Source organism: Schistocerca gregaria, chromosome 3 (assembly GCF_023897955.1).
Source record: "Schistocerca gregaria isolate iqSchGreg1 chromosome 3, iqSchGreg1.2, whole genome shotgun sequence".
Classification (NCBI taxonomy): domain Eukaryota; kingdom Metazoa; phylum Arthropoda; class Insecta; order Orthoptera; family Acrididae; genus Schistocerca; species Schistocerca gregaria.
Window position 1 is genome coordinate 887,899,352 of NC_064922.1, and position 11,472 is coordinate 887,910,823.

An 11,472-nucleotide genomic window follows, 5' to 3' on the forward strand; every position below is an offset into this window, starting at 1 on the left:
CTTGCTAATCTCAGTCATGACTAGAATTCAAGATCATTCAAACTGTCCTGGTTAAGCAACCGTTTGAGAATAAATATAGCCTATTGTATTTGCAACTGGTTCACTAGGGGAAGATCAGTTTGGTTTCCGTGGAAACGTAGGAACAAACGAGGCAATACTCACCCAACGACGTATCTTGGAACATAGGCTAAGGAAAGGCATACCTACATTTATAGAATTTGTAGACGTAGAGAAAGCTTTTGACAAGGTTGACCGGAACACTAACTTTCAAATTCTGAAGGAGGCAGGCATAAAAAACATGGAGTGATAGGCTATTTGCAGTTTGTACAGAAACCCGATAACAGTTATAAGAATCGAGGGGCATGAAAGGTAGGCGGTGGTTGAGAAGGGAGTGAGACAGGGCTGTAGCCTATTTCCCCGATTGTGTTCAATCTGCATATTGAGCAAGCAGTAAAGGAAAGCAAGATAAAAATATTTAGTAGGAATTAAAATCCATGGAGAAGATATAAAAAAAAATTGAGGTTTGCCGATGACAATGTAGTACTGTCAGAGACATCAGAGGACTAGGAAGAATGGCTGAACAGAACGGACAGTGTCTTGAAAGGATGATATAAGACGAACATCCACAAACGCAAAACGACTACAATGGAATGTAGTCGAATTAAATTAGTTGATGCTGAGGGATTTAGATTAGGAAATGAGACTCTTAAAGCAGTAGACTGCACTACTGGCCATTAAAATTGCTACACCAAGAAGAAATTCAGATGACAAACGGGTATTCATGGACAAATATATTATACTAGAACTGACATGTGATTACACGTCGTCGAACTGTTCGTGCAGATGGTTGTTGTCTTGCAAACGTCCCCATCTGCTGACTCAGGGATCGAGACATGGCTGCACGATCCGTTACAGCCATGCGGATAAGATGCGTGTCATCTCGACTGCTAGTGATACGAGGCCGTTGGGATCCAGCACGGCGTTCCGTATTACCCTCCTGAACCAACCGATTCCATATTCTGCTAACAGTCATTGGACCTCGACCAACGCGAGCAGCAGTGTCGCGATACGATAAACCGCAATCGCAATAGGCTACAATCCGACCTTTATCAAAGTCGGAAACGTGATGGTACGCATTTCTCCTCCTCAAACGACGCATCAGAACAACGGTTCACCAGGCAACGCCGTTCAACTGCTGTTTGTGCATGAGAAATCGGTTGTAGGTGTTGCCACCGGCGCCAAGTTTGTGTGAATGCTCTGAAAAGCTAATCATTGGCATATCACAGCATCTACTTCCCGTCGGTTAAATTTCACGTCTGTAGCATGTCATCTTCGTGGTGTAGCAATTTTAATGGCCAGTAGTGTATTTGGGAAGCGAAATAACTGATGATGGGCGAAGTAGAGAGGATAGAAACTGTACACTGGCGATGGCAGTGAAAGCGTTTATGAAGAAGAGAAATTTGTTAACATTGAGAATAGATTTAAGTGTCAGGAAGTCTTTTCTGAACGTATTTGTGTGGAGTATAGTAATGTATGGAAGTGAGACACGGACGATAAACAGCTTACACAAAAAGAGAATAGAACCTTTTAAAATGTGGTGCTACAGAAGAATGCTGAAGATTAGATGGGTAGATCACCTAACTAATAGGGAGGTACTAAACAGAACTGTGCAGAAGAGTAATTTGTGGGACGGTTGGTGGGACACGTTCTGGGGCGTCAAGGGATCACTTGTTTAGTACTGGAGGGAAGCGTGGAAGGCAAAATCGTAGAGGGGGACCAACAAATGAATACAGTACACAGATTCAGAAGGATGTAGGTTGCAGTAGTTACTCGGAGATGAAGAGACTTGCACAAGACAGAGTAGCATGGAGAGCTGCATCAAATTAGTCCTTCGTCTGGAGACAAGAGTTTTTTTTTTTTTTTTCTTTTGTCATCAGTCTACTGACTGGTTTGATGCGGCCCGCCACGAATGCCTTTCATCTCAGAGTAGCACTTGCAACCTACGTCCTCCATTATTTGCTTGACATATTCCAATCTCTGTCTTCCTCTACAGTTTCTGCCCTCTACAGCTCCCTCTAGTACCATGGAAGTCATTCCCCCATGTCTTAGCAGATGTCCTGTCATCCTGCCCCTTCTCCTTATCAGTGTTCTCCACATATTCCTTTCCTCTCCGATTCTGCGTAGAACTTCCTCATTCCTTACCTTATCAGTCCACCTAATTTTCAACATTCGTCTATAGCACCACATCTCAAATGCTTCGATTCTCTTCTGTTCCGGTTTTCCCACAGTCCATGTTTCACTACCATACAATTCTGTACTCCAGACGTACATCCTCAGAAATTTTTTCCTCAAATTAAGGCCGGTATTTGATATTAGTAGACTTCTCTTGGCCAGAAATGCCTTTTTTGCCATAGCGAGTCTGCTTTTGATGTCCTCCTTGCTCCGTCCGTCATTGGTTATTTTACTGCCTAGGTAGCAGAATTCCTTAACTTCATTGACTTCGTGACCATCAATCCTGATGTTAAGTTTCTCGCTGTTCTCATTTCTACTGCTTCTCATTACCTTCGCCTTTCTCCGATTTACTCTCAAACCATATTGTGTACTCATTAGACTGTTCATTCCGTTCAGCAGATCATTTAATTCTTCTTCACTTTCACTCAGGATAGCAATGTCATCAGCGAATCGTATCATTGATATCCTTTCACCTTGTATTTTAATTCCACTCCTGAACCTTTCTTTTATTTCCATCATTGCTTTCTCGATGTACAGATTGAAGAGTAGAAGCGAAAGGCTAAAGCCTTGTCTTACACCCTTCTTAATACGAGCACTTCGTTCTTGATCGTCCACTCTTATTATTCCCTCTTGGTTGTTGTACATATTGTATATGACCCGTCTCTCCCTATAGCTTACCCCTACTTTTTTCCAGAATCTTGAACAGCTTGCACCACTTTATATTGTCGAATGCTTTTTACAGGTCGACAAATCCTATGAACGTGTCTTCATTTTTGTTTAGCCTTGCTTCCATTATTAGCCGTAACGTCAGAATTGCCTCTCTCGTTCCTTCACTTTTCTTAAAGCCAAACTGATCGTAACCTAGCGCATTTTCCATTCTTCTGTATGTTATTATTGTAAGCAGCTTCGATGCATGAGCTGTTAAGCTGATTGTGCGATAATTCTCGCACTTGTCAGCTCTAGCCGAGACCACAGTAACAACACTTGACTGTGTCGGTTTTGTCATTGCGCACAGTGGTCCCCTACAATCATAACATGCTTATTATTCTGTCATAACAACAGTTGCTGCGTTCAATCGCCTTGTATAATAGCGATTTCGTTTCTGCAAGTATTATAAGTATTAGTTTGTCAAAGCAGAGAGAATTGCACTCACTCGCCTTGAATCAGTAAGGGTTAATTTCTCATGGTAGTCGGTGACAAAGCAACGGGAATTGTATTCGCTCAACCTGCATCAATACGTCACAGTCCTGAATGTTGTTGTGTGAAATCTACGAGCATTGCACACGGTCCCCTTTGTACCACTGCACACGCACAAGATGTCTACAACGGTTCAGTCTGTTTGTTGAATAATAAAGAAGATATCGAGTTTTATCAAAAACGTCACTTCATCAAGGAATATTAATGTAAAGTTACTGAATGACGAAGTCTTCAGTGGTCCAAGTTCAAACGTATTTTTCCAAATTTTCCCTAATAAGGATAAATGTTCTCCATTAACCGTACAGAGCTTCTCGGAACAGTCGTAAGCTTACCAAATACTTTTGTACTTAATATACCGCTATTACGACATCAAATGAAACACCACTATTTCTGTCTAAAAACCCGAAAACAATTTCATAGTGATCCGTAAGGCAAACTCTAAGCAAGGAAGGCTTAGCAGCGCCACGTAGCTGGTTACATCCTTCGCATGGGCAATTCCTTTGGCAAGCCTGCTTCTGAAAGCATCGGCTTTTTCCAGACTGCTGTCGTCTTGTCTTACAGTCATATGCAAAATTCTATGGTTGGTTACATTTAACGCTGATCCGTAATTCCTCATATTTGTAAATCACCCCTTGCAGATGGTTTTATTTTGGCTCTGATCGTTTTCTTTTTTGATTGGATAAACTAACAGTGTCGGTATAACGAGTAATTTCACCGAGTTCGAGAAAACTCGGTTTGTTACTGAACGTTACCCTAGAGTGGTTCTCAGATCATATACCAAAAATTATGTTTTCAATGACCTTCTTAATACTCTCCACATAATTAAAGAAAAGTTCCTGTCAACCTTGCATGCAAAATAATTCTCATTAGTAAGCTGAATTTTCAGTCTGTGGGATAAATTTTGATGAATAATTCTCTTTTTCAAATCCCCTACGATGTCCCTTCCCACAGTAACCTATTCAATAATCTATCCTATATTCCCTGGTCCAAGAAATAATAAAAGTGTAGGGAACCAGAAGCAGGGTAACAAATCGTTGCATTTAAACTTACAAATGAAGTATTGTGCAACCGGGGCGTTATTATCGATGGACCATTAATAGGTACCTTAGAAAATAGGCAAAGTGGCCTCAAGTGGATTTGGTAAACCATTAAAAAGTTACCACATTCCCATATTACCCTCATCGAATCCTCAATCCCCATCTCGTTGGCCTGTTTGAACATCAGAGTTTTCGTCCCATGAAGCAAATGAACAAGGTGATAAATTTTCTGACATTTTCCTGTGGTACTTCTATTTAAGCGTTTCTCTTGACACTCGAATTAACTTGTTGTAAATTGTTTAATCGTTAACATATATGATAAAGATGGGCATTTACTCCAAGCAACTGAAAACGCGGTGGACAACGCCGGCGAAAGACTCACAACGAATGGGGAGTGTGTCAGTTACCACACCAAGGATAGTGGAGTTTAGCGGCTGATTGCGCCCCTCAAGCGCTAATTCGTTTCAGTAACATTTCACTCCGTATGACAGCCGCAAATTTTAAGTTCGCAGGCCGACATCTCCTTCTTGAGATGCCAGGAGACTAAAGCGGAGTAGGCCACTACGGTCTTGAGTATTCTACCAGTGGACCAAAAACAAGAAACAGTACATAAGATTCATACAAACGTTAAAGAGCTTAAATCAATTGCTTGCCTTTCCTGGTATAACCGCTTGCTTGCTGTTACGCACTGCTACCATTAACAGAAAGCAGGCAGATGTGTTGGAGTGGTAATGTAACTTAAACAAGTGTAATTCTTAACCAGTGTATTTGCACAAACAATAATCAAAACTAGCTTCACTTTTCCATAGTAAGAACATTAATCAAACTGTGTTTGTTAAAACAGTGTTTCCCGTGAAACAGATTTCAGAATTAACGAAATGAATAAAACAGATTTTATTTAGTTCATTTGTTAGACAGTATTTAGAAAATTAGAAAGCAATGAAGGCCTTTGAATGAATAGTTACAATTAAGTAGCTCTCACTTCAGGACAGTTAAAGAGATATAATTCCATTAATTCTTGTGCCAAACAGACGGCTCTGAAATAATTAGGCTCGCAGATTTTGGGATAAGCATTAACTCAGGCATCAGGACAATACATTGGTTGTTAACAAGCCAGTTGGAGCCATGGAATAGCAGTAACAGTTTTTACATCAGTCAGGTTAACAAACGATGCAGAACTGTAACAGAGAGACAAACACAACTGAAAAGAGTATTTCATCATTAAGACACCAGTTCAGGAAACGTAGATAAATTTAACACAATGAACATAAAAGAAATAGAAAGACGTCAACTATATGGCTGAACAACTCAAGACAATTTGCCGGATATATTCTGAAAATATCTAAGACGTTTGAGTTGTGGTTAAATACCGTTAAAACTTGCTTATTCACTCCCTGTACTATCACAATAACTTAAGGAGACAAAAGACAGTGGTTACTAAAGACACACAGATGAAGTAATATTCTGAAATGTTAAACACAGTACTCACCCATTAGCAGCCACCCAGAGGAAGATTAGCTGTGCGCAGCAGATATCGATAAAACGCTGTCGCTCGCTATAACATTTAAACATATTTATAAATATACAGGGAGGTTATTAACAGTGGCTAGCAGGAAAGGTAAACTGAACATCGGCGGCTTCTGTGAGAGCGCGCACGTCATCCTATTGGGCGCCACTTGCGCTCGGGCTCCATCGGTTGTCGCTGTCGTCATAGACTCCTGGAAATTGAAATAAGAACACCGTGAATTCATTGTCCCAGGAAGGGGAAACTTTATTGACACATTCCTGGGGTCAGATACATCACATGATCACACTGACAGAACCACAGGCACATAGACACAGGCAACAGAGCATGCACAATGTCAGCACTAGTACAGTGTATATCCACCTTTCGCAGTAATGCAGGCTGCTATTCTCCCATGGAGACGATCGTAGAGATGCTGGATGTAGTCCTGTGGAACGGCTTGCCATGCCATTTCCACCTGGCGCCTCAGTTGGACCAGCGTTCGTGCTGGACGTGCAGACCGTGTGAGACGACGCTTCATCCAGTCCCAAACATGCTCAATGGGGGACAGATCCGGAGATCTTGCTGGCCAGGGTAGTTGACTTACACCTTCTAGAGCACGTTGGGTGGCACGGGATACATGCGGACGTGCATTGTCCTGTTGGAACAGCAAGTTCCCTTGCCGGTCTAGGAATGGTAGAACGATGGGTTTGATGACGGTTTGGATGTACCGTGCACTGTTCAGTGTCCCCTAGACGATCACCAGAGGTGTACGGCCAGTGTAGGAGATCGCTCCCCACACCATGATGCCGGGTGTTGGCCCTGTGTGCCTCGGTCGTATGCAGTCCTGATTGTGGCGCTCCCCTGCACGACGCCAAACACGCATACGACCATCATTGGCACCAAGGCAGAAGCGACTCTCATCGCTGAAGACGACACGTCTCCATTCGTCCCTCCATTCACGCCTGTCGCGACACCACTGGAGGCGGGCTGCACGATGTTGGGGCGTGAGCGGAAGACGGCATAACGGTGTGCGGGACCGTAGCCCAGCTTCATGGAGACGGTTGCGAATGGTCCTCGCCGATACCCCAGGAGCTACAGTGTCCCTAATTTGCTGGGAAGTGGCGGTGCGGTCCCCTACGGCACTGCGTAGGATCCTACTGTCTTGGCGTGCATCCGTGCGTCGCTGCGGTCCGGTCCCAGGTCGACGGGCACGTGCACCTTCCGCCGACCACTGGCGACAACATCGATGTACTGTGGAGACCTCACGCCCCACGTGTTGAGCAATTCGGCGGTACGTCCACCCGGCCTCCCGCATGCCCACTATACGCCCTCGCTCAAAGTCCGTCAACTGCACATACGGTTCACGTCCACGCTGTGGCAGCATGCTACCAGTGTTAAAGACTGGCGACAACATCGATGTACTGTGGAGACTTCACGCCCCACGTGTTGAGCAATTCGGCGGTACGTCCACCCGGCCTCCCGCATGCCCACTATACGCCCTCGCTCAAAGTCCGTCAACTGCACATACGGTTCACGTCCACGCTGTCGCGGCATGCTACCAGTGTTAAAGACTGCGATGGAGCTCCGTATGCCACGGCAAACTGGCTGACACTGACGGCGGCGGTGCACAAATGTTGCGCAGCTAGCGCCATTCGATGGCCAACTCCGCGGTTCCTGGAGTGTCCGCTGTGCCGTGCGTGTGGTCATTGCTTGTACAGCCCTCTCGCAGTGTCCGTAGCAAGTATGGTGGGTCTGACACACCGGTGTCAATGTGTTCTTTTTTCCATTTCCAGGGGTGTATCATCTTCGCTGGGTCATGATTTCCCTCTGGGGCTGTGTAGTGGCGAGTGCTGTGTTGGACGCGAAGCTGGATGGGTGTGCCTGAGTACTCGGCGTCCTGGTGATTGGAGCGAATGAACACTGTTGACAGTTGGGCTGTGGGCGGGGGGGGGGGGGGGGGGTGGCTGCGTTTTCCTGCAGCCATGACCGTTGCTACTGGCGAGTTCAGTGGCCAAGGAGCGGCTCTCATTGGATGGACAGTTTACGACGTGCGTCAGTTAATTCTTTCTTTCTCTTGCTGCAAACTGTATCCTGCATTGTGCGCAAGGTCGGCAGGGTTAAGGACGGAATTGGCATGGTTAATTTTAAAGGGTGGCCGGATGCCCTTCCTGCCGCCAGCCCATACCCCCTGGGACGGAATTAGTGTACCACAGCTGTGTGTGTCTAGTGTAATCATGAAATAGTGTGTGTGTGAGAGAGATCTTATGGGACTTAACTGCTAAGGTCATCAGTCTCTAAGGTTACACGCTACTTAACCTAAATTATTCTAAGGACAAACACACACACCCATGCCCGAAGGAAGGATCGAACCTCCTCCAGGACCAGCCGCACAGTCTATGACTGCAGCACCATAGACCGCTCGGCTAATCCAGTGCGGCGTGAAATAGTGTGAACGTGTTTCAAATGTCTGTGAGTCGTGTACCTGAGGTGGGACGTGGGGACCAGCTCGGTATTCACCTAGTAGGATGTGGGAAACCGCCTAAAAACCACATCCAGGCTGGCCGGCACACCAGCCGGTCGTCGTTAATCTGGTGGGCGGATTCGATCTGGGCCCGGCGCGCCTACCCGAGTCCAGGAAGCAGCGTGCTAGCACTCTCGGCTACGCTCGTGGGTCGACGTGAGTCAATTAATGTGGTGTGCTAAATACGCCAAGATGTGCTGAACAACTAGTTAGTGGACACGACTGATAGGTCAGTATGATCCGGTGCCCGCCTGGAGTCCTGAAGCTGTTGGTATCATTAATTTAACAGTCAAAACTATTTGAATGTATTTCGCAAGAATCTTGTTGTCACTTGACTCATGATTGAATAGTTATCAAATAAATATATTTGTTATGGAATGATAAACGACGCATCAAGTTGGTCCATCCTTCCACGTCCTTTCCTTAAATTAATCCCGAGCCTTGTTGTGGGACTCCTTCAGTGCGAATATTTTGGCGAACCCCGAAGCGACGACAGCAACAAGTTTAACAGAAAATTCTCAGTGAACAGTTATCCTCTGTCTTCATACCGAGCGAGGTGGCGCAGTGGTTAGCACACTGGACTCGCATTCGGGAGGACGACGGTTCAATCCCGTCTCCGGCCATCCTGATTTACGTTTTCCGTGATTTGCCTAAATCGTTTCAGGCAAATGCCGGGATGGTTCCTTTGAAAGGGCACGGCCGATTTCCTTCCCAATCCTTCCCTCACCCGAGCTTGCTCTCCGTCTCTAATGACCTCGTTGTCGACGGGACGTTAAACACTAACCACCACCACCTCTGTCTTCATGTTGGAGTAACAGATTGAACAGATTGATAGCTTCGATACCGTGTGACAGGGTTGAAATACTCAGGCTAACTTACTTCTCAAGGAGCTTCACCAAGTTAGCTGTGACGCCTTGACTGCGGTAAACGCACAGCCGTCATCTTCAGAAGATGGTGTGAGTAGAATCACAATATATACTGCCAGTGTGGGATTCGTAGACTTTGTCTAGTACATGTCAAACACTTAACGACCATTTAACATGCGTTGTATAAAAGTAGTAACTGTCTACTGTAGGACTTTGTCTTAAAACGTGTTAGAACATCACGTCGATAATATGATTCTACGTGATATATCTTCAAAAGAAGATGGTTTTGACAGCATCGAAACCATGGTCAAGGTTTAATAATCCTGAGTATTGCAACTGCTGTAGTTGGCCGTTATTTCTCATCTAGTGAAGCTCCTGCATGCACAATTAGTGAAGTGCATTCATATTCAGAAACTTGTACTACAACAATATATCACGCATAAACCACCACCCGTGATAATGCCTGTAATGAAGCCCACGATAATAGTGGAAAAATTCAGGTAAAATGTTAATTGCTCTGTGGCAGATATATTACGAGAGTTGCTGTAGGAGCAGGAACTCCTACAATTAATTTTGAACTGGAATATGTTTTGAATTAAATTACCACTGTAGCTGTCTCCGCACGTGTTACGATTCGTTGATCCTATTCTGATGAAGTCACGGAACAGAGATCGCTGTTGTGTAGCGATAAGTTCAGTTATGCATGACCTTATGAAAATACAGTACAGCGTGGTGAAATATATCACAGTGCACAGCAAGAATAATGTAACTTCATATTTAAAACGAAGCAGACTGCAGATACTAAAATAAATTATGTAAGTAAGCACGTAGTATTGCGTAGATGGTGTGCTGAAATAAATAGCTGAAACATGTGTTGATAAACCAAAACATTGTGACCCCTGCCCATCGCGGCGTTGGATGCCTCCTGGTGGCGTTGGAAGCACGTCACGTGGTAAAAAAGTTTGTAAACGCAGGAGACACAGGCGGGGTATGACTCTAGCAAAGATATGGTCTGCAAATGGGAAAATCATTTGAGATAAGCGAATTTGACAAAGGGCAGATTATTAATAAGCAGAGCCTGTGAATGAGTATCTCGAAAACGGCGAAGCTGGTCGAATGTTCAAGTGCTAATGTCATGAGCATTTACAGGAAGAGGTAGGTAAAGCCACTACTAGGCGCTAAATTGTTGTATAACATCCGCTTGCTGTTACCCTCTGTTGGCCGTGAATGTCTCTAATGGATTAAGGTATCAGCCAGTAGTTTTGAATGTATTGTAATAGAAAAAACTAAACAGGCTTTTACTTTGGGGACAATGAAAGTAGTTAAGTTCATATCATCATCATCATCATCATCATCAGCCAATTCAATCACTAAATGATATGCCCTGTTCGAGTCATGAATTCAGGTAGGCTTTCAGCAGTGTTCTCCAAATGGGACGGTCTTGGGCACTTCTCTGCTAGCGATCTTCTTGATGTCTTTGTCCCATCTGTCTGGTGGTCTTCCTCTAGGCCTCAATGGTACTGTCTCGGACTCCACTCCATTACTAGCTCCGTCCAACTGTTGTCGCTTCTTCTTGCGACGTGGCCAGCCCACTGCCATTTCAATGCACCTTCTGACTCTAAGATGTCGTTAACCTTCGCCACAGACGGGATGTCATCTGCCCTTTTCCTATCCTTTCTTGTGTAGCCCAGTATTGATCTCTCCATGGCTCTCTGCGCTGTCCTAAGTTTCCCTTTTGTAAATGTGTTCAGTGTCCATGTCTCGCAGCCATACGTCATCACAGGAAGAATGCATTGATCAAATATTGCTTTCTTCAGATTTACTGGCATTTTTGATCGGAATACTGTTGAATTCTTCCCAAATGCTTGCCGGCCAAGCTTGATGCGTCGATAGATTTCTGGCCTTATGTCTCCCTTCATATTTATAATCTGGCCAAGGTAGACATATTCACTGGCCTCTTTTAATAGACTGTCCTTGACTTTCACATCTCCAGCTGGGACCCATTTGTTGGACATTACTTTTGTTTTGGAAAGATTCATGTTCAAGCCAACCAGCTGACATTCATATATGAATGGAAAATTGAATGGTAACCAACCCTATTAGGCACATTAA